Source organism: Neodiprion virginianus, chromosome 2, assembly GCF_021901495.1.
Source record: "Neodiprion virginianus isolate iyNeoVirg1 chromosome 2, iyNeoVirg1.1, whole genome shotgun sequence".
NCBI lineage: Eukaryota > Metazoa > Arthropoda > Insecta > Hymenoptera > Diprionidae > Neodiprion > Neodiprion virginianus.
Genome location: NC_060878.1, coordinates 17637637 through 17661715, shown reverse-complemented (window position 1 = coordinate 17661715; position 24079 = coordinate 17637637). Strand labels below are relative to the sequence as shown.

Sequence of the window (24079 nt, the reverse complement as noted above, 5' to 3'; positions counted from 1 at the left end):
AAATGCTTCAGATCTTAGGAAATGAAAGATATATTCTAAAATCTGTAGATACTCGAACAATTTTACGAACGATTTAAAAGAACTTGAAACTATGTGAAATGTTTTTATGTTGGATCAAAGTTTGAGATTTATTTCATCTGGTTTTATTTGAAAGTTGACTAAATTATTATTGAAAATATTGAATTCATTCACACATCAAAAGTTTTCAATTATGTGCTATCACTTCACAGTCACTAATAATCAACTGGTGTTATAAGAAAGTTTTTAGAAGCATCAGCTCAAATATAAGACCGCTTCGTGCCGTGTAAGACTTGAGCATAGAATAGATAGGGTAGAACCGAATATACTGCCGTATAATGTGTTGAAAACTTTGGCGAAAATTTTACGGCTCTTTTTGTCTAAGCGACGTTTCCAGAAACGATGTGGGTGATAACTTCCAACCCTTCGTATCTACAAAGTTTAAATTCATGCGTGACTTTAAAAACACTGTTTCACTTGACGTGTGATAAGACCAATAATGGAATATAGTTTCGATCTTGTCTACACGTAGGGAAAATCATTTTCTTCTTCAAAAGTGGAGTGTACATTCATCATCTTCCATATCTTTATGAATTTAACTTGAGTCAAATTGACTTATACTTCAAATTGTCAGGTTATGATCGTAATTGATTGCAAAGATTATTCTAAATTTTTCTATAAATATTATTATTAGATTAAGTCATACCATGCGATGCTAATAACAACTTCATTTCAGTGCGAGTTTCAAAATCTTTCGTATAAATTTCAACAATTGCGTGTTGCGTTTTAACACACTTTTTTAATAATTCTGTTTCATCCGTAGTATTCATTGAGATGATATTTCTTCTGTATTCTCCAGCACAAGACTTGATTGAAACGAGGGTATTTGATTAGGTAGTAATTGTTGAGTCAAATTTTGGAAAACCTAACTACATATTGACAAGTTGAATATAGGAAATTTATGGCTGAAAGGTTCCAAGTAGTATTATTCGTAGCAGTTTAAAAATTTAACTCGTTATAGTACCGATGTTGATATTGACTATTGGTTTGTTTGTTGAATTTTTTAGAGTTCGAAATATAGCTGTTCATTAGATAGATCGATAATTAGTTGACTTCATAGTTAGTTAGGCTTATTGTTAGATATTTTGTTGGTTGGTGCTCGAAATTGTTAGGAAATGGTTGTAGGTGTGAAGACTTGGCGTGTATTCACTTTATGGCGATGATTGAAAAAAGAATTTGGAAAATTATTTGAAACTGTAGAGGCTGTAAGAGTTTGAGTTAAAACCCGTGTATAATAAAGGGAAAAAAACCGCGTTGGAAGTCACGTACGACGTTTCGACTATTTAGTCATGTTTGATATTATTTTACTGTTTAGGTCGGTAGTTCCTTTAGCGCGGTATTATTTTGCCAGATATTATCTCATCTGCAGGATGTTCGTAAATTAACGAATCAGGGAATCAGAACTTAGAAAATTCGAAACAAATTGTGTAAACTCATTCGCATTAATCCAGCTCCGAGACTTGTCGACAAATTGTATAAACTCATTTGTAAGCACCCAGGTTTCGAAACTTTTAAAAGCGTTTCTAACAGTTATTATTGAATAAACGACTCATCTCTCCACTTGGTAGTAAAATAACAAAAAAAAATGCATTTTTTGAAGCCTGTATATGGAGTGCACCTTTTCACGCATAAATCACTTGAATAATTTTGTCACTACGAGTTTTTAATAATAATAAGACGAAAAATCGTTACAAAATATAACATCAAATGCAGAGATCCAAATAAATCGACACTGACCAATCGCAGCCTGACTATGGGGCACTCTTTTGGTTTTGAAAATCGCAGGATACTTTAGTCGGAGACAAATCACCACCACAGACTTATCAAAGAAATGGTTAATATATCTCAGAATAACACGTTCAATAAAAAAAGCTTTCACTACATATGCCCTACCAACCAGTCCATCAGCTAATTCTTTTTACGAGTGTCAATATCAGTCTGAATTTGGATACGAAAGCATGAGAAAATGTGCATCAAGGATGATAAAAACGGTTCGCCGGAAATTTGGAACTTAACAGAAGTACTGATTTTCTTTGACTTTCGAATTTGGTAAAAATATCAACCATTACGGTGTTTGGGAAAAGCTGCTGAAGTGGGAAAATTTTCTGCAGAAGAATAAGTTGAATATCTACGTTTCAATGGCAATTTCGAACTGCTGGTAGACTTGGAGATTTTAACAAAAATGATTCAATAGTGAGATATGATATAATTTTCATCCAGATAATTTTATCTACAATTTAAAGTGTACTAGTGGGTGGAAATTGGTTCTTATAGTTAGTAAATTTGGACGCATATAAGTTGAATTCATCAACAATCGGATCTTCAAAATCATTTCATGCATATGTATGTAATATGTATACCTGTATGAGTTCTCAGAAATTGGAATAATCAGCTTGACAAATGTCACTATTCAAAGCAGAAAGGGAATTATTGTTTTGCAATCTAAAAAGTTTTATTCACACTGTTGTTTCAGAATTGAAGGTTTCAATCGCCATGGAAAACATATTTGAACACGTACTAATCCGATATGCATATGAAGTTGGATTCAAATGAGTTTACTCTAAGGCATTACAAAGAGCTCTTTTTCGGACAAATCGTGAATAATAATGTCAGAATTCTGAACACGTTTTCTGGAGAACTGTCTGAGGGGTTGATTATCTCCGAAATTCGAATTAATTCTTACGAGGTCTTATGCATCTGGTTTGAGTATGCCGGTAAGGCAATTTTTCTAACAAGAAAGGTATCCCAGGTCGGTCTCTCCGATTTGATTTCTTTTGTAATGTGTTATAGTAGACTAAAAACTAAGCGACGCGTATTCTTTTTTATCAACGAGTAAACACTTTGAGGGGGTGAAGGCATCCTTCAATGTAAGGCATATCAAGGGGCGATTTGGTAGTTTTCTTTTTTAATTGAGAAAATGATATTTTTCGTTTCTCGTTATGAGAAAACCATTCCAGTTAGATCGGTTCAAAAATATTATGTTTCTGTAGGTAAAACTGCCAAATTGCCACTTGACATGCCTTACTTTGGAGGGCATACCTTGAAGTGTTTAATGGCAGACCAAAAAAAATACGTATCGCTTAGTTTTTAGTCCGGTATAACACATTGCAAAAGAAATCAAATTCGAAGAGATCGATTCGGGACACCCTTTCTGTAAGCGATTATCCCCATGGGCATTATACCGCTACACGGGTATAATCATGCACGTGGACTCATGTGAAATATTTTGTGGAGTGTGAACAGATTCGGTGAGGATCTCAATGCGCGATTGTCGAAGCACGGAACCTAAATCAGTAAACACTGTCAGAGCTCCACGTTTATCGTTGCCTAGAAGTACATCGTATGGCCAGAGACAATAATTATCAGGTTTCGAAATGTTTACTCAATTCTGGAACGGTTTGTCAACTGTATACCAAACGGTTTGGTGTTCATGAGGCGAAGGACCTAGAGGTGGGTTTCATGCGGTGAGTTTACAGCAAACTAAAGCATTTTCGGTTCTACGGTCGTAGTTTCTGAGTACACGGTATATACCGGCAATAACGCTCGTAGAAGGGTAATAGCAGAGAATTGGGGTTACCGTTAGAGTTTTGAGGAGCGAAAGAGAATAGAAATAGGTGAAGGATAGATGCGTGCCGCCTAATCCTCACCGGCGATATCAGCTGGAGTGGTCGTGAAACAATTGACGCAAGGGAGTTATATGAAGCCTCCAGCGTATCCTCACAAGCGAATAAACGTGCTTGTGTTTCTGTATGCGTGTAACGCTGCTTTTTCATCAACTTGCAAGGGCTGTCTAACCCACAAATCACTGCAAACTACTGAAAACAGCTCCCGAGGTAAGTCCGACACCGATGTTTCTTGGAAAATGGACTCACAAATTACGCTAAGCTGAGCTAATTAATTGAGTACATTTCTTTTCTTTCTTTTTTCATAAGTATGGAACGTGCTGTGATACGTACGTTGAGGTACCACCAGCAAGAACCACTTACGCAAGGATCGAGGACTGAAAGGTGGAAGAAGCGTTTTTGGATTTCTTCGTATACGTTGGTTGCACGATAAAAAATTGCAGTTATGAAAAATAAAGCGTATCAAATTCTTTGAAAAAAACTGGAACCGCACATTGTTCTTCTCCAAGCGATTATTGGGAATGAATGGTGTGCAAACATCAGGTAAATTTCAGCAACTTGGTGTTGGCGCGAGGGAATCATCGACGACCATCTTTGACCACCTTGAATAACTTTCGTTTCACTTCGCGAAAATTCTACGATATCGTACAAAAGTTAAGTTCATCCAAAATTTCTTATTCAAATTTTTTCATTTATGAAGAAATAAAAAACCGTGCAAAACCTAATATACTCGTCAGAATCTAATTTATTACAAACGTTTATTATTTCTCAAGAGAAAATTTTTCACTGGTATAAATGACAGCGAATAGATGTACGAATGAATGATTAAATTTAACAAAAAGAATTTCTGCTTACAAAAGCAAACTATAATTGATATAATTTTACTTTTACGCATTTATTCAAAAAAAAAATAGAATTTACAAGCAATTTGATTCGTTGAAACATGCAAAAATTGTGCTTAATAAATTAATAGTCTGTGATTATTATGAAAAATAAATAACTTTCCTCATTAGTAGATAAAAGAAAAATAAGAATGTCTTTATTAAGCGTAACAATAGAATTTTACAGCAGCAATGCAAGAAAATAAGCAAGAAACAATTAACAGACCTGTGCGTTTCAATCACGATTGTGACAGCGAAAGCACAATTCCACTTATCAGATAAGACATTGCGCAGTTTACATGACGATTAGCGGCACAAGCTAATGCCTAAATACTTGAGATTAATTTATTACCGTTGTGTATACGCGTGTTGATATGAACGTAAACCTTCTGGTCAAATATATTTGAATGTCGTGCCTGAGGATTCGGTAACGCGAATCAGTAACGAAAGACTACATGACAGAAGACTGGACTCGTTTATTGATTATTGATCAAAATGGCTCAGATATTAAGTATAAAAGAAGATAAAGACGTTTCGGCTGGGCCAGGGCCAGCCATCTTTAGGGTTATAATGTAAATATAATTGACAATATGGCTAAATTATTTGTATAAATAGTGCATTTGACAAAATATGAAGATTGCAAGATCATTTGTTTTATTACTACTGTTCAAAGTATTGGCATCTTATGAGGTAAAAACGTTATAACTAGAATATGTTTTACCACTTTATCAAAACTTGACAGATGGCTTAGATTTTATGGAAAGAAAATAATAAATAATATTCGGAAATAACATTTTATAAAATTAATTTTTTTTTTTTTCTTACCATGTTGCACCAAATGGATCAAAATAAAAAAATTTCCGTGTAAAGAAGAGTAAGATAAGTTTTCTGTGAAAAATTCGTGAGTTATTCCGAATGGAACGTATTTAAGTAAAACGACAGAAACTTTTTTAATTTAAAACAGGGACGGTTGAGCACTTATAAAGTAATTGGTTTTTAACGTCTCTTATCGATAATTCTCACCAAAAAAATCTTTCTCAAAAAATATTCAATAGAATAGTTACGATAAAATAAATACCGAAAAACACGTTTTCTTGAATTATATCATAACTATTTGGGTCTACATGCTGAAATTTGATGAAAATTTTTATTTTTTATTCAGAAATTGATTAGTTATATGGATTTTTAAAAAATACTGGGGGCAGATTTTATATGCTTGTCCGGCTATACCCATACAAAAAAAGGTTGATAAAGGATACCGGCCGTATTTTAATAAATGAATGGTCGATATCCGAGAATTTTTAACTGATTATACGCTCCACAACCAAAAACTTCCTCTCAAATTCATTAACTACCAGGGGATCCACCCCTGCGCGCCTCACGCACCTCACCAATTAATTGTCAGTGGTGAACACACATCAAGGTCTGTTACACTGAAAACCACCAGGTTGATATTGTAACGGGCCCAAGATGTGTCGAAAAATCCGTGAAAACACGTTTCACCTCTTTTCGTCCCCTTGGGAGTGGAATTTAGAAAAATCGCTTCTCAGTGGATACTTGTACATCACGAAAGAAGTGTACATCCAAAATTTTATGCTTCTGGGTTCGGAAGTTTGAGCCGGGCGTTATTGTATTACTCAGGACATCTTCTTACACTGTGTGTCCGTGAGGAAAATGCGCAACTTGTGCGCGTGCGTTAAGTCGTTCGAATTTTATTGGCTGACAGTTGCCACCTGATTGAACAGCCGACGCAATACCAATCGCAACTGTCAGAACATAACCTCTTTCGAGTTCGCAAGGGAAGCGCGAAGTTTTGGCCAAGTATTTTGTTAATAGTGATTTCCGGATTGCAGTAATAAATTTCCCGTCGAAGGAATCCGACGATTTTATTGACACGATTAACGTGTGTCTGATTTATTTTACTTAGGATTAGCTCCGAATCGGCGAACTGTTTTTCGTAACAACATCGACAGCAGTTGCCCACAGGTAGCGGTGGGCTCCTAGGGAGATTTTCTGACAGTCGCGATTGGTGTTGCGTCGGTTACTCAATCAGGTAGTAACTGTCAGCCGATTAAAATTCGAACGATTTGACGCATGCGCATAAGATGCGCACTTTGTTCATGGACACAGGGTATGTGTAGAGGACAGCGCAGAAAGCGTCGAAGTGGAAAGCCTGTCGTTTTAATCGCCGATCTGGCGAAATGGTTTAACGGTGCAGACTGATAGAACTGCTTGAAATTCTTACATTATTGATAGGAATAGTAAAGGATGAGAAAGATGAAAGATAACAGGAACATCCGCAGTTCAGAAAGAGGTGATGCTCAGCTACTTTGCTGTGCTCTTTACGATCGGTGGACGGTGTTGGTTGGCAGATTTGGATAATGGCCGATGAAGACCAACGACTGACGGGATATCTCGGTACCCAGCCTTTCCATCGCGTTTTATTTGATGTGGACGGTGCAGCAGTGTTTGTGGTCCAGAAGGTCCTGTCCAAGTCCTAGGTAGACCAGATCAGGGTGATTGGTAAAGAGATGGCGGTGTAGCTGACGTCACATGCTCATCGAGACGGCAGCTTCCATTTTTTGGTTATCTATTGCACCGTGTCACAATGGTTATACAAATACGTAAAAATTTCAGATATTTCGATGACCTGTGATTTCACAACAATTCGACGAAACTATGTGAAAGCTGGATTTAAATTCATTTATTCTCAATATCATAGCAAATTCACATGCGTTTAATTGAAAGCCCAGTTTGACCCAATCAAGATTCTACACACCGAGTCTAATTGTGTGCCTCGGGATATTTTCTTTCAAAATAAAACAGAATATATTGCCACATGCATCCTCGTTTCGTTATCGATGTTAAATTGGTGTGAAAGCTCTACATACCGGATCTAATTGCGAGCCTCGGGATATTTTCTTTCAAAATGGAACAGAAAATGATACCACATACATCCACGTATAGCTACCGATGTTAAATTTTTGCGGGAGCTCTGAAAGTTGAAAGCGAAAAATGTGTCATTTATTTTATTATCACAAAATATCTTCACGTCACAATGTTAATAAAACTTTCAAATAATAATTGTGGGAATAATTTTTCCATTCCATGTTTCCTCAAGTAACCTAAGCTTAAGTGTATCACGTTTTACGTTATATTTTACGTTATATCGAACCAGAAATGTGCAAGTAACATCTGCATCACCTATAATTCCACCGAAGGCCTCTTCACGGTGAAAATCCAACCATGTCAGCCAGGTTATTATTATTGAGCTGCTTATCGCCAAAAGAAAGACAGATCCGTCGGATATTATTAAGCAAAATATGCATGTGTTGGAATCGAATAACCGGCTAAACAAGTCTCGATATCTAATTTGAAGTAAGGTAAACACTCGTCGCGTTGTTGGCTTGGCGTCTGGGTAATTCAAGCTATAAAATTGACGTATCTGTAGTTATTGCGTGAGAGAGTTTGACGCGACGCTTATTATCATTTTCAGATCCATCGTGCATTACAAATCAAAGGCTTCACAAATATTCTGTCAGTTCTTTAAGACGAGACAAATAAACCAATCGAATGAATCAATTTAATCACTTAGATAAATTGTTTATTTTTCTGGAAAGTCAACTTTTCCACTCGAAGCAAGTCGAGTGTGACAGCTTGGACTTTCATTGGATTCGTCATAGGCCAGATTAGATTGCTCCCTGAGTTGTACTATTCAACGGTCTTTCCTCGTAAGCACAGTCTTTCTTCGAAATTTAGTTTTGTTAGAGTTACTGCGAGTACCTATTCATCAAATTGGCAATTACCAATAACACGACTCTACAAAAAAATTTTCGTTCTTTGTCCTAAAGTTTATACTATTATTTTTCAATTAGTTATGCACAAAAACGAAAAGAAAATACCTTTTTTCCGTATAAAGTTTGCTTTTGTGATAGTTATAATAATAATACTCATTTTTCAATTATTTCATAAATTTTAATTGATTTTAATATTTTTAAAAAGGCCGATTGTTGAAGCGGAAAAAGTGTTAATGCCGCCTTTGCACATTAAGTTAGGGTTGACGAAACAATTTGTTAAAAAACTGGATGAAACTTCAGAAGCTTTTGGATACTTAAAAAATTTTTTTCCGAAGTTATCGGAAGCAAAGGTTAAAGCTGGGGTTTTTGTTGGTCCGCAAATAAGACAGATTTTCGCCGATGAAAAATTTCCAACGTTGCTGAATCGTACTCAAAAAGCAAGTTGGAACAGTTTTAAAGCAGAAGTTTCTGGATTTTTAGGAAATAATAAAGCTGAAAACTACGAAAAGTTGGTTGAGGATATGCTTACAAATTTTAAGGCCATGGGCTGCAGGATGTCATTAAAAGTACATATGCTGCATGCTCATTTGGATAAATTTAAAAACAATATGGGAGCCTATTCCGAAGAGCAAGGAGAACGTTTCCATCAGGACATCATGAATTTTGAACAACGCTATCAAGGCCAATACAATGAAAACATGATGGGCGACTATATTTGGGGTTTATTGAGAGAAAGTAGCTATGAACATAAAAGAAAAAGTAAAAGTGTGCACTTTTAAGTTATTTTCCACTTTTCTGTAAGCTAATTTGATAGTAAAACTTAATAAAAATAATAAACATTTTTATTTCAATAGTTTTATTTTCAATCAAAAATTAAAATCCGAGATTTTTAAAAATTTCGTTCAATCAGTCTTCTAAGCACAAAAGCAAAGTTTTTCATGCCATATATTTTTTTTCCGTCTTATTACGACCTAAACTACCGAAATTTAATGCTTTGCAATCAAAGTCAAATTTCATGTTGACCCGTGTAATTTATGGCAGAGGCTTTTAGTTACTTACAAGATTCACGTCGATTGTCAGCAATGGCTAAAAATTAGGAAATTAGTGACGGAAGCTTTTGATAGTTAAAACTACCCGTGAATGGAATTAAATGCAACGAATCAAATATGCCTGCCTGAAATCAAAACAATACCCAGGTGAAATTTGACCCTCAGTATGAATCACGTGGTGTCCATCTTCGAATAATTCCATGTGTTTTCTCTTTAATTTCAAAATTTCAGATATTATCAAGAAAACTTGATTTATAAAAGAACCAAAAGTGAGACAATTTTGCAATTGATAAAATAGGAAAGAAATACGAAGAGACAATTTTAAATGACTGATGTGAAAAAAAAAAATGAAAGGAAAAACAATTTACCCTTTAAAATTTAAATGTTGTACACTTTTGAAAACGCTTAACGTGTTGTAGGTACGAATAATCAAATGGATGAATGAATGATTTTGATACAGTTTATGTGCCATTTATGCTCACAACAATGCAACAATGCAAAAAAAGCAGCTACGAAATAAATACAAAATATAGCTATAACGTCTTTATTTAATACGTTAAAAGAAAACTGTTTTTTGAAGTTATTTCTAAAAAAGAAACCCTGTCCTTAATTTAAGTGTTTTTTTTTTTTTTAAATATTAGGGTAGTTTTTAAAATCTCGTTATTGTTTGTTTATTTTTCAAATGAATAAACATTACAGGTAAGCGTCAAAATCCCGATAGATCAAAAAGTCGATTGGTCAAAAATCCGAAATTTCCGAGATACGAATTTGAAAATAATGATTAGTGTACCGAAATTGGGATTGCTGATTAATCACCTTATAGAATAATTGTTTTCCCGGAAGTTCATTTTACCGAATGCACTTATATACGAAAAAGCATTTTCAGAGCAGTCGTCATTCCGAATAAATTCCGAATATGACGATGTAGAAAAATAAAAGTTCCGAAATTAAAAATCGAGAGCGGCTAATACTTTAAACAGCTGAAAAACCAAAAAAAATTATTTATCGACGATCAAAGTTCAGATGGAGCAAAATTTCGCTTCGCAAAATGCAAAAAGATCAGAAATCCCAAAATTACGAAATACCGAAAGGCCAAAATACCGAATCTTCTAAAAATTTGGAATTTGTAAAATTCGTCAATTTGATACTACAGTCTTATCAAGATTATCTCATTGTATTAGACGATCGTCAGTGTCATCAGAGAAAAAAGAACGCAATGGCATAGGCAACATATCTTTAATAACATTTAAACAGTGCATCTTCTTCTCCATACCTTCAATTTATTCAAGACATTATATGATAAATTTGAATTCGTAAATTTTCGAAAAGGGCCCGAGTCTGGCATTTGAAAGGTCTACTTTTTGACTGTTCGGTAGTTTTGCCATTCAATTTTTGCCTTTCGTAATGTTGCCTATTGTCATAAAACAATGTTGGCTTAAAACTTATACCTTTTTGCGTTCTCAATTTTCATTTATCTACAAGACAACTTTTCGTATCTATGGTTTCTCTATGTTTTTAACTGTCAGTAATTTGCCCTTCGGGATTTCTTACCGTTGAATTTTTGGTCTTTTATATTTTTGTTCCCCACCCCCATGGACACAGGCGTACACCTTTAGTCGGCTTCTAATCGTACGTTATATACCCGGATACCGCTCTGTTGCCACGTCCGGTACGTCGATGGTGATGCTCTCTTCAAAAATCTCAATCTCTATAGCCAGATTATTCATTCTTCGATTCACAAAAATCCTTTGAACAATATTAAACGTTGAAAAGATTCGTTAGATATTTTTGTCGCTATTAAAGATCGTTTCGTCGACATCTAACCGTCAATTATTAGGTGCCGAGTGATTGAACACGACAGATTGTTAAATAATGCAAAATATGTATAATGATATCTTGGCCCACATGCATCCGCGAATCATAAAAATTTAACTGATTTGTCTTTAATGTTTCAATCTTCATCTTTTTTTAACCGTCAGTTGAGTTTGCGATAGAACTCCTTTAACAGAATGGGTTATAATTAGGCGACAAGGGCTTTTTTTATATACGAAAGTTCAAGCTATTTACGGAAGCTATCATTCCGCTAAACTTGAAGTAACGTATTAAATTCGCTATTCGCTTTTTCGTATACTATAGTGTGCAGTAGAGTGTATCAAAAAAACCGACTACTTTTTTTTTTGGAGAACATTGAAAAGTCTTCCGAGTGTCCCTCAAAAATGACCACGGTAAAATATGAGCTCTTAATATTGATATTTAGAGGTGGCGATTCTCAATTTTCTATTTCCCATTTAAATAACATAGGAAAAAATTTTTTGAAAATTTAGAATTTTATTACTCGAAAACGAATCAGTGTGAAGATATAAACAAAACATATTCTTGTAGGAAATTTGACACTCTACAAAAAAGATCCGAATAAAGATTTGCGTAAGGTAAGTCGTTTCGGAGTTATCAGGCCTCAAACATCGAACCGTTTGAAATAATGATGTTATTAATTTATAAATGCTACAAAACTGACTCATATCGTTGATTAATGAAATTTACTAATTAACATTTCATTGGAAGTCTATAGTTTTGATTTTAAAATCAATGATATTGTGTATTTAAGTGATATGAGTCAGTTTTGTAGCATTTATAAATTAATAATATCATTATTTCAAACGGTTCGATGTTTGAGGTCTGATAACTCCGAAACGACTTACCTTATGCAAATCTTTATTCGGATCTTTTTTGTAGAGTGTCAAATTTCCTACAAGAATATTTGTCTATATCTTCACACTGATTTGTTTTCGAGCAATAAAATTCTAAATTTTTAAAAAAATTTTCCTGTGTTATTTAAATGGGAAATAGAAAATTGAGAATCGCCACCTCTAAATATCAATATTAAGAGCTCATATTTTACCGAGGTCATTTTTGAGGGACACTCGGAAGATTTTTCAATGTTCTCCAAAAAAAAAAAAAATAGTCGGTTTTTTTGATACACTCTAGTGTGCAGTCTTAATTGTCGCGTTGTACGAATTTCTCGAGATATGCTACATATTAAATAATTGTCAAGTATGTGAAATAGGGGTAACATTTGAAAAATCGATTGCCACTATTTATTTTGTAGAATTATTCTCACATTGCAAGAAAAACGCAGATTTAAAAGAAAAAACCATCAATTTCAAAAACATGTCCAAAACATCTGAAAATCGTCCAAAGAGTGTTTTTTTACTAAAATAAAGGCAATTTGTGTCAATATTTTCATTTTAAAGTGAACGGGCGAGTTCGCCAGATATTCGATTAGCGCAGTATGCAACGCATAGCGTGAGACCAACCCTCGGTAATTAGCCTATGGGTCATTCCAAATCGTATTTACGATCGAAAAATCAAATCACCGAAATATTTTTTTATTCATTGCTACACGCAAAGTTTGAGCGAATCTAGACTTTGTCCGAAAGTTACGTTTTTTTTTTCTATGAAATTGTTTCCGAACTAAAAGCATTCAAAAACAATTTGGATGTTTTGACTTGGAAACTTCAAGAATTCATAACTTCGAACTTTTTCATGCCATGTCAAAATTAAAAAATACGTGTCAATTCTTTTCATATTCTATATAAGAAAAAAGATATTTCACACGACTTTTTTAAAATTGTAATTACGATATGGAATGACCCGTATGATTTCATGCACGTGATATATTCGAGGGAACATACAAGGGTGGGGAAATGTAATCTGTCAGGGATCGCATGTATAGATCCACCGATTCGAAAATGTGTCCGACTCCCTGATTCTGCTCTCTACTTGCACCTTTCCCTTCCCCTGTGAAACGAGGTTTCGGTTCGGTTTACCGCTTCTGGCATATAGCGGGTGCAGGGATTCGCTCACCATTATATGCTCGATCGGCTCTAGTTACACATTCCATTGTGATCAACCCGCGAGTTCCTGGCACAGGAGTAGTTTTAAAGCAAATTCAATCAGATAGGTACATCTACTCGATGCATTGAAATTTTCAAGATTCACTGTTGTTGATTCACAAGATTTGAATAAAGCATCCGTAAGGACTCATTTTATGTTTTAGAATTTTTAATTTCCAAGTTACAATCTTCCAAAATTGGGTATGGTATGCCAGGGTGGGTCTTAAATGGGTCATTTTTCAATTTCGACCGTTTCACCCTCCAAATCGGTTTCGAATAATTCAAAAATAATTCCCATATTTTTGCATTTTTATTTTTTTTTTATTTTAACTCTAACACACGTGGATTAAGAGGCTGGATTTCCCCAGTTAATCCGTTTCGGAGCATATTAAATCCATCAAACAGATTTCGATAAAATTTGGTACAGGGGGCTTTCTTGAGTCGCTGATTACGAAACTGAAGTCAAAATTTGAAAATTTCAAATGGCGGATCCAATATGATAACATCAAATAACTTTGGGGATTTTGGTCCACCATATCACATCTGACATTTTAAATGTGGTGATATGGAGTTCAGACTCGTAATCAGCGACCACAAAAGTCCTTGAGTATTGAATTTTACCGAAATCGAGTCATTTTTTGGAATATGGTCCGCCGTATTGGATCCGCCATCTTAAACTTTTAAATTTTGAGTTCGGATGCGTAGTCAGCGACCGAAGAAACTCTCGTATATTAAAGGCATAGCCGGGTAAGCATGCTAAAAGTGCCCCCGCTAGGAATAGATTCTGCAAGTGACCTTTTGTTTTCTATCGATGATTGATTGACCCATACCAAATTTTAGCCTTCTAACTCCATTTTGCTCGAAATTATCGCAAGATAACTCGATTTTCAGTCGATTCGCGTTAAATCCGTCATTTTAACTTCGAAAATTATGAAAAAAATCACAAATCTAGCAGACACCTGTACACATGTCAAGAATTTTTTCGGTAGCAAACTCGAGCGTCTCAAAATTCTTGAACATTTAGATTGTTGATTTCCGGTGGATTCTAGCAAGTGACCACCTTCTCTTTTCGACATCTTGAACGTCTGGTATTGTGTAATTTTCTGTGATTTTTTCAGATTTTTTCTAAAGGTGCGTGAAAATTAAAAACCGATATTTTTCATTCTTTTATGGGCACGATGTCAAGATGACTTTTTCTACGTACAAAAATAACACTGGAAACTGTAATGTGTAATCAGCTTGGAAGAACACTGTGAAAGTTGTAACCGTAGCCTGCTATCAAATGAATTATACCTGTACAGTTTTATGGACAGATGATAGATAATATTCAACGAACATTAAGAAAAAAAATTGTGTCCATTTTTCAAACAGTATATTCTTTTCTGGGTTGAAATGGATTTCTGTAAGCAAATATAGTTTTATTCATAGAAGTTGCAAGTTCTCTGACATTTATTGGAGCTGTGTAACAGCTAGCAGTTTTTTTTTTTTTTTGTTCAGGGCTTGTCATTCAAGTTTTGCAATATATTTAAATGGTTTCTTTGAAAGACTGTTCACGTCGGTTTCACCCGTTCTTCCATATATATGTCCCCGCTTTCTAAATTGGCAATGTTCTTACAGCAACACTTACACTGAAAAGAAGAATTAGCTGAGCCAACGAAATATCTTTTGTCTCATCTAAACAAAAAAATCACCGGCCGCTAAGTGAGAATTTGGTTGAATTAACTGAATCTTGTGGTCAAACTCAGGATACACAAAGCAGTACCAATGATCACATGGTACACTTGACTCAAACAAGAAAAAGTATCTCTAATTTCATATTCGATTGACTCGACAGAAACTGTAGATTTATTATACCGTATGGCATTTCAATTCAAACGATCTGATTCGAAAACGAAAAGTCTTTGAGTTCTGTGAATCTGCAAGGATATGTTCAAAGAAACCAAGTAATTAGTTCAGAAGACCCCACGATTATGACACATAACGTTAGTAGTCGAAACCAAAATTTGAATTTGTCCCATACGGTGATTGTAACTTACCGAACACATTAATCAGACGCAAACTACTCATAATCAGCTGTAGATTGAAGAAGAGGCATTTTTTTATTTTCTGGAAAGGTACGAACTCTGAACGGAATAAAAACGAGATATAATGCTCATACTACCTACCCATTTTTATACAACCGCACACTTCTATTTACTACGTGAATCGACCCCTTATGAAACTTGATCATCTCGTTCCATTAATTTGGCAGCCATATACAAATACACAATGATATAATATGGATTTCATCTTGACATGCAAATTTGTCATGAATATTTTGATTATTCCAAATAGTCGTATGCAGATAATAAGAAACCAATTCGAATTTTTCAACCAAGAGAATATCGCATTGGTGTAACCGATTTATCTAAAGTTAACCGTTTCAGAAAGGACTTCCATTCTAGTCGATAGACATTTCAAGAATTTATTAAAGAATTTTAACTGATCAGGTCTTCTTTTTAATGGGTGGATTTTGTCAACAATTCCAATATGTACCTTAAAAAATATATTGGTGACTGTCCCTTTAATTTAAGTATGTTTTTAGTCGAAAAAGCGCAGCTAATGTAGTTGAAAAAGATAGGTGTAATTCTCCCTCTTGTTTATAATTTTATAGACTTTTGTAAAATTAAATTTTCATCTAGAAAAGAATAATTATGTTTCTGGTATAGTTTCAAATATTACGAAAAAAAATAACTGTGGCGACTGTACGATTCAGTTAAATTATAAAATATCGTAATTGTATTGATTGATTCGTTTAATCAAATCTGTGATTGAATGAAATGGTTCGAATGTCGTATTCCAACTGATTCTTGTACATTAAGCGAGTATGGTTTTTAGGTCTTTTTTGCCTACGTTGGCAATGAAAACAACCTGTAAACCGTATTCTCGTTACGTAAAGTATAGTGTGCGCCACGGAGGTGAAGTCTCTTTATGCCTCGCGTATTTGCAATATTCGTTTTTAGTTAGCGCACTGGCTCAACTACCAATCATATCGCAAACCCAAACTTAGCATAAAAAGACCAGTTTGATACCTTGATACCCAATTTACCATGTTTGATTTGATAAGCGGATGATTTGCTTGAACAATTCAGCTTTGACTTAATATAATATGTAGCTGGTTAGATGAATTTTTATTCTCCGTGAATGACATGAAAATTCTTCAGAGTTGGGTTGAAACTTTTTATTATGCTCATCACTGGACAAAGAACCTAAAGCAAACTAATTGTGAGCTTTCGTTCTATCCACGTCTTGTTCATGTTTATAAATACTCTATATTTTTAGAGTTTACTGCATATGATATTTTTTATGGTAACCTAGCACGCAATATCAACTACACATGTCTCAAAAGTATTCTCTGATTTGGTGTGAAACATTCAGAAAAACATTATCGCGATTTTCTTGTGCCTCGCACACTTTTTCAAGGGTTTACCAGTTACATACAGTGTCCTCGTTATGCTTATTACGATCATGGTATCATGATTACCATGATTACTGTAGTTGATGTGAAATCATTCCTCCTCATGTTCGGAAATACGAACAATAATATACGTGTTCATGTCACTAATAATTGAGGTTAGCCCTCAACCCATAATGGGAAACTAGCACAACTGATGATACTGGAGTTATGATATTGCACCGAGTTCATTCGTCATACATGCAATGCTAGGCATACCGGCTTCACGGTTTGTTGTTCCGTTCAACCGTCCGCGTCGGTCCACCCATGGTTCAGCTATTTTAACACGAGCCCCAGATGTCTTACAGAGAAAAATGTAACATGGGTGATCGGAATACTCGTCAGCTAGTACACGGTCTGCTTGGTCCCAAAACACGCGATGACAACTTTTCATATGACGTCCATCGTCATAGCTCTGATTTTGGATGAATGAAGCATTGCAATGCGCGCAAAAAAACATAACCAGAATGAATTTTGAAACTTCGTTTGCGGTTACAAATGGATGATACGTATTAGGGTCAACGTAATTCAAGGTATAACAGCGTTGCAGAAGTTTACCATTAAATTTTTTTTCATTCGGTGAGAGGTCTGGTGAGGCAAGAGGCTAAAGGTGACAGAAGCGAAATTAGCTATAGCTAGTTTATGAAATTGTAACTAAAGTTCGTATGGCCTGTGCTTGAAAAATATCAAAGTAAATTCGAGTCTACAAGTTTGAAAGAATATGTAAACCGATTCCAGATGAAATGCTGTACTAGTACAGCACCGACCAACCGAGACGCTAGGGAATCTATCTACGTGCCACCATGCCGCTAGGAAATGGGATTTTGATTTTTCTTATTCTCCGCGTGCCGTTACTGCAATGTTGACAGGTTTTCAGATCACCGTAGATGTTAACCACACCGTATGAAATGAAAAGCACAACTCCTACAGCCGGAGAAGATTCCCTAAGGCACAGACGTGTACTTTTTCTGCGTATTCCTCTCTTGCGAGATTCCACCGACGACAGGAAAAGCCAAGGGTTCAGATGCCCGTAAATGTGTCGCGCAAACGTTGGCTGCGTTGTCGAGACTGCAGTGTCGGGTATCAGACACGTTGGATGCTCCTGGTGTGTCAAGCGTACGCGTCCGGGAAGATTACTTCGTCCTGTGACTTCTGACACGAGCTATCCTCCTCCCTCTCCCTTTCTGTTCTCGGCTCATCCTACCGAGTTCAATAAAATGTTCAACAGATGCGAGGTGTAGCCACGACTGTTTCCGTGGGGGCTGACACTTTAACGATGGCACTAGTTTCTCGTGCATCGTTGCAGTCTACTGGCAGGTTCCTCTGGATATCCTGCCTCGCGCAGCGCAAAGCTCTAAGCAAAAACGAACCAAAACATAAATTCAAAGATGTCCTTTTATTCTCAATTCTTTTGGAGAGTGTTCCACGGGGATGGAGGTTGGAAAGCCTGAAATAGATAACCAAATTTTACGCATTAGCTTCCAGAGAATCCTTTTACGTTTCTGAAATCCTCATCCCCAGACTCGTGACATAGAGATATTTATTTGATTATCCTCTGGCGATGTGTTTTACACGTAAGCTTGATGTAAAGAAGTGATGATACTTTATCGAGTATCAATAAATTTGTTTGGTTTCAAACCATCTTGTACCATGTGCTCTGCTCACTTTTTGGTTTGGAGTAACTGCGGTTTACAACATATCCTTCAGACACCTGAAAAATTATGACTATTGTGATGGCCTGGGCGGAGCGTTTACAGTAAATCGATATCGTCTTCAGTGTGAAAGTAAACACGAATGCACAGATATGTTAGTAATAATTGACTTATAACTACAATCTATAATCTTAGCAATTGGAGGGTTAATCCTTAAAAGGTGCGATGAAACAATGACACTAATACTGATATAATAATTAGATTTCACTAATAATTTATTTGACACAAATAGAAATAAAAGAAGTATTTACAAAGAAGATAAAAAGAACGAAGAAAATCAAAGAAATATGGAAAGTAGACAGAACATAGGAAATGAAGAAAATATAGAAGAAATATACAAAATGGTTATTCAGTATAATTAATGAAATGAACACTTTGCTCTATTAATTAATTTAAGTCAATGTACTAAACCTCGAAATTATTATTTTATCCAAATATTCTGAATTATTTATCATTATTATCACTTTAAAAATTCAGGATGAGATTCTTTCACTGGATCGACCATTCGCGGTTAATAGATCATGCGTTACTGATCTGAGGAGTTCCAGACTGCCTCGCTTATATGGTGCATCACACAGATTTTCGGATCTCCTGAATTAGCAAATGTGTATCTGGAATGTTCTTTTGTTTTCAATGTATTTTTTATGACTAAATCAGAATCGAGATATCAGTTAATTATGTGGAAGTTGGTAGACTTTGGATTAGCTTTATCTATGGCGCAAATGGTTTTATCCGATTATTATTATTGCTTCTTGTTTCGAGCAATAAGTATTCGTTTTTGGAAAAGATGCGCGACGAGAAAAGTGATCGCCGTCGAGGATCTTCTACTACCTTCTACTAACTTGAAGTGTTCTTCTTATTCTAGATGCTTCTATACATGTAAGCTTCTATGGGCTTGATTATCACATTGATTTATTAGAACATTCCACACGGAAAAAAAAATTCTGTTCGGCGAGCTGTATTCTACAGCTCCAGTAACTATACGCACTCTACGGTCTATCTTGTAGTTACAGCAACTATATATTAGTCAGCTCTGATAGCTGCAAGTTGTTCAGCTCTCACAGCTGAATGGTTTTGCTCTAAGAGCTGTAAGTTGCGCTGTGCTCTGGTGCGTTGACATATTTCATAACCTTCAAATTTCATGAGTATGATTTAAATACAGTTGATAGATAATTGTTTAAATAGTCCATTCAAATATGTAAATGACACTGAATAAATAATGATAATAATGATGAAAAATAATACTAATAGCAATATAATTGTACTATTTAATAATAAGCGCTGTGAGCGGAGCCGAAAAATTCTGGTCTAGCTCTTCGAACGAAGCTGTTTAGCTGAGAGAGCTGAACAACGTACAGCTGTGACAGCTGACTAACAGTCAGTTATACGAACCATGCAGTGCTCTTCCAATAACAGAACGTTTAGTTCGACGAACTGTTTACAAGTAACTATCTAATATTTAGTTCCACGAGCTGAATTTTTTTTTCCGTGCAGATTCGTATTGTGGGCATATTCCTTAGATGTGATATGCACGCCACACTCTCGTTGTCAGTCTCACGTTTCGCAAAAGCCTTCCGGATAATAGCATTTTGGTTGAGTAAGGAGTAACGGACAATGTTTCTGACTGAATTTCCAATTATGATTGGAAAAAAGTGAAACTCAATGTCTTATCATAGTACAGTCCTTGATCAGGTAGGTCAGATCGTGTGTACTTTTTATTTTGAGAGCAACGGTGGAGCCATTTCCAAATGAACGAATTCCATTCTACCGTAAATTCGTAACAATTAGCATATTATACGTTTCACATTTATATGCTTTATTAGATCGAATGCCCCCCCCCCCCAAAATTATTGCATCAATGCACAATTTATAGTTTTTAAACGAAATTATTCAGGTATAATTAAAAGATATCGATTGTTCCTGTGTCAATGAAATAATTAATACTCACACGCGATGTAGCATCTATTAATCCTAACGTACAGGGCTCGATTTGGGCAAGAATAATTTTAGGTGTCAAATATCAGTTTTAAAGGAAGGAAGCTCGATAAAGATCTTTTCCAGAGTCGGTCTAGTGCACAAGTGATTTTGTATAAGTCCCTTAAACAATTTCAGACGAATTTCAAACGGACAGCTGCTGAATTAGCGCTAGCAAAATTCTCAAAGACTTGATATCTTTTTTATTTTAGCGACGATTGCGGAAAGAAATATCCTGAGCTTTTTGTTTCGTTCTTCTGAAAAGTTTCTTCCACTGAAGATGTCGGTTACCAAGTGAGCTTACGAAGCAGCTTCAATATAGCTGTTACGGGATTATTCTACTTACTGAAAATCACTTACGAAGAAATTCACTCGCCAAAGTATTATACATCGTTTGCTAACGATTTGAAGAATTATCTCGTCTAGACGTGGTTTACCTTTTTTCTTAAGATTAAAACTGAACGAGCTTCCTTTCTGCACAAATTTTGTGTGTCTGTGATCAACGTTGCAACTTCCACGAGCAACAAAAGTTGCCGAAGTATGGTTTGTTTTTCCAGTTCCCTGCATCGCTGGTCATTGGCATATGAAATTTGTTTAGAAAAGAAACTCGTTCCAGTTTTGGTTCCGAAAAAAAATGTGAGTCACGGGGAACCCATCGTCGAGCATTATTGTATGTTTTGATCAGCAGTTGGATTCCCAGAAGACTCGCCTATCTCTCATTTATTGTTCCATTTTTCCGCGTATCTATAGTAGAGTATGATTCAATTCTCAAGTACCGTGGAACTGTGATTGATGATTATGTTTTCTCAATGATCTGCCTTAAGGGGTCTTCTCCACTGTCGTGATAATAATTTTAGGTAAACTTTTGAGTTGATTCGAAATATATTTCTTGAAAAGTGTTCGACGTTTTAACTCAGACCAGCCAGTCATCTGCAGCATGTCAAATGCAATTATAATTTGTCTCAAATTATACTTCTATACTGCGGTCCTTACGACCGGATATCGTTTGTCGGTTGGGTTGCTCAGCCATAGAACGACGCATTCATTTTTTTCACCTTTTCGCCCCAGCCACCTCACATTTCACTTGTTCGTAAAATCATTCATATGACAGCAAAAGGGACTTGATGGGACACGAATCTTTTTGTTTTTTTTTCGTAAGGAAAAGAATCATAGTGCATCTTGAATCCAATTTCATTACAATCTAGCAAACAAAAAATACATTTATTCCCGACTCAACCATAAATTTGATTTTTTCATCCTCAAAAGCGGGACGAAAGTGGCAGATTTTTCTTTGAAACGCATTTGCGGGAAATATCAGATCATATTTCCCACAAATCCAAATTAATGGGAAATGTGACGTCAGTTTTTTAGAGGGGCTTTCTGCAAAATTATAATTTATTTTTTGTGTCATCTGAAGTTAAAACTTTCGATTTTTTTCTTCGTAACCCTTGCTATTTTGTTTTAGGAATGTCACTGAGAAAAATTTTCTACGTTGATGTTATGCTTCACCTTTATTGTGCTTCTCAACATTGAGTATTTAGTCCATAGAGTTGAAGGATTATGTGTATCTATGGATCATGAATTTTTTTTGTAAGCAACGCAAAAACTTTTAAAACTTGAAGACTTAGCGATGTCAGAATGAATTTTTGAAATTTTTCACTTTCTAAAAAAAAAATTATTGCACTTGACGGTATAAAGTCGTACCCGCCAATTTTTTTCGCAAACGCTTTGAAAACTTGTGAAACGTAAGAATTCGTCAATTTAGGGAAAAATCTTACAAATTTTTTATTCTCTTAAAAAATAATATTGGACGTAACGGTATAAGGTCGTATACGAGCACATGCAACCATACACCATTAGTGAAGGTGATCATGTTTCATAAAGTTCATGATGAAAGGGCATAACCGACAGTACTTACGACCTTTTACTGTTAATTGATCCATTTCAACGATCCAAGTTCAACGTTTTAGAATGTATGTTTATGTTTTTCGCGTAAATGCAAAGGGGAAAAAATACACAGTTTTGCCTTTACGCGTGGTAAAGGGTCGTATAACGGCGCATACGTCCTTATACCGCTCGATAAGCGGCATAATTAAAACCGTAACTGACAAGGCTACCTCGGATTGAATGACCTACTGATTCGTAGGAAAATTTGTTCCCTCAGTGTAAAAGAAATTTTATTTTTAATTGACTTGTGATTGATAATTGTCCACTGTGATCGCGAATGATTGCCACACGTTTGCGCGCGTGCTAACGAAAATTTTCAGGATTACGTAAAATTTAATTGCATAAACATTCGTGGGCCAAGAAGTGTCCACCTTAATATACAGCTCAAGCTTCCAAACTTTGACGAAAATGATGCATTCGATTAACGTTTACCACTATTACTGTTGAATTCTGAATCAAAGGATGAGTTTGATATGCGGATACATAACTTTAACGAACCATCGGTATTGATTGACTATTAGTTGACCCAGTTTTGGTAAACTAAGTTATCAATCCGTTTCAGACTAAATAAGTTTAGTTTGGGTGAACCTGCTACGAATTAAAGTGCCCCGAAGTGATGTGTAACAACTTTCAGTCATACTCAATGACAAACAAAATATTTTGTGGATCGTCTATTGAATTTCAGCGACGGTCGAAGATTTTTATTGATTCCTGGATGGTTGAAAATAATATTAGAAAAATTTAGGTTGTCTAAACAATTTCGGATAACTATCAATGCATTGTCCATATAGCAATTTCAAAATGATATAATCTTTTTGTTAAACTCAATAAAAATTATTATGAACTGAATACCAGCTACTTTTTCCTTCATAGCACCCGTCACGTCAGTACAAAACTTTAGATCATTATTTACTTAACGAGGTTATGTTATTGCAGTTTTATCGTTTCGATGGATTCCCTAATTTACTTTCATTGATGTTGAACATGATTTTTTCGATGCTACTTTCCATCACATGGCTACAGAAGCAATCATCTGTCTTTGTTACTTAAGACAAAATTCTTTTGTTATTCTTGAACTAGCTCGTCTGAAGTGCCAGTAGTGACAGACTAGATGAATTTAATATCGGGATTCGAAAATAGTTTTTGATCCAGGAAAGATCGTTCAGCCCTTGATCGGGACTGCGACGCCTTTCTAAATAGAGCCCTAAATAGATTTCCCCATCAGGACCTTACCAGACCTTATTTCCGTAATATTGATTGAGAAGCAAATTTCCAACCTCAAAAAGTAGATGAACATTTTATGACACCTGCAACGCACTTCGTGCAAGATTCTATTACTGGCATCTTTCTACAGCGGGCCTTCTCTCCAGTTTGTGCTCGAACGCCACGCGTTCTAAGCGTTAAACGAGTATTTCCTCATTCTTTTTTTTGTTCTCTTTTATAGAGGCTATTTGGTCATGTCAGGCCTGAAAGGTCGTTCAGGTCTAATTTTTGATTTTATTTAAAAATTAAACTAAGACGAGAGTTCCCTGCGTGTGCATTGTGTCAATCCCTGTGCGATTTCTGCCCTCTGTGTGCTGTGTCAAAATGTTCTTATTCGATATTACAAGAGGATCGTGCGATTGGGATGGC

The 24079-nt window shown here is 35.4% G+C and overlaps 1 protein-coding gene across 1 annotated transcript in view; it reads right to left on the bottom strand.

The window, feature by feature from the left end:
* LOC124299299 (uncharacterized) overlaps nucleotides 1–24079 on the bottom strand; it is a 491045-nt gene that overhangs the window by 201968 nt on the left and 264998 nt on the right. The gene's annotated exons all lie outside the window — the stretch shown is intronic.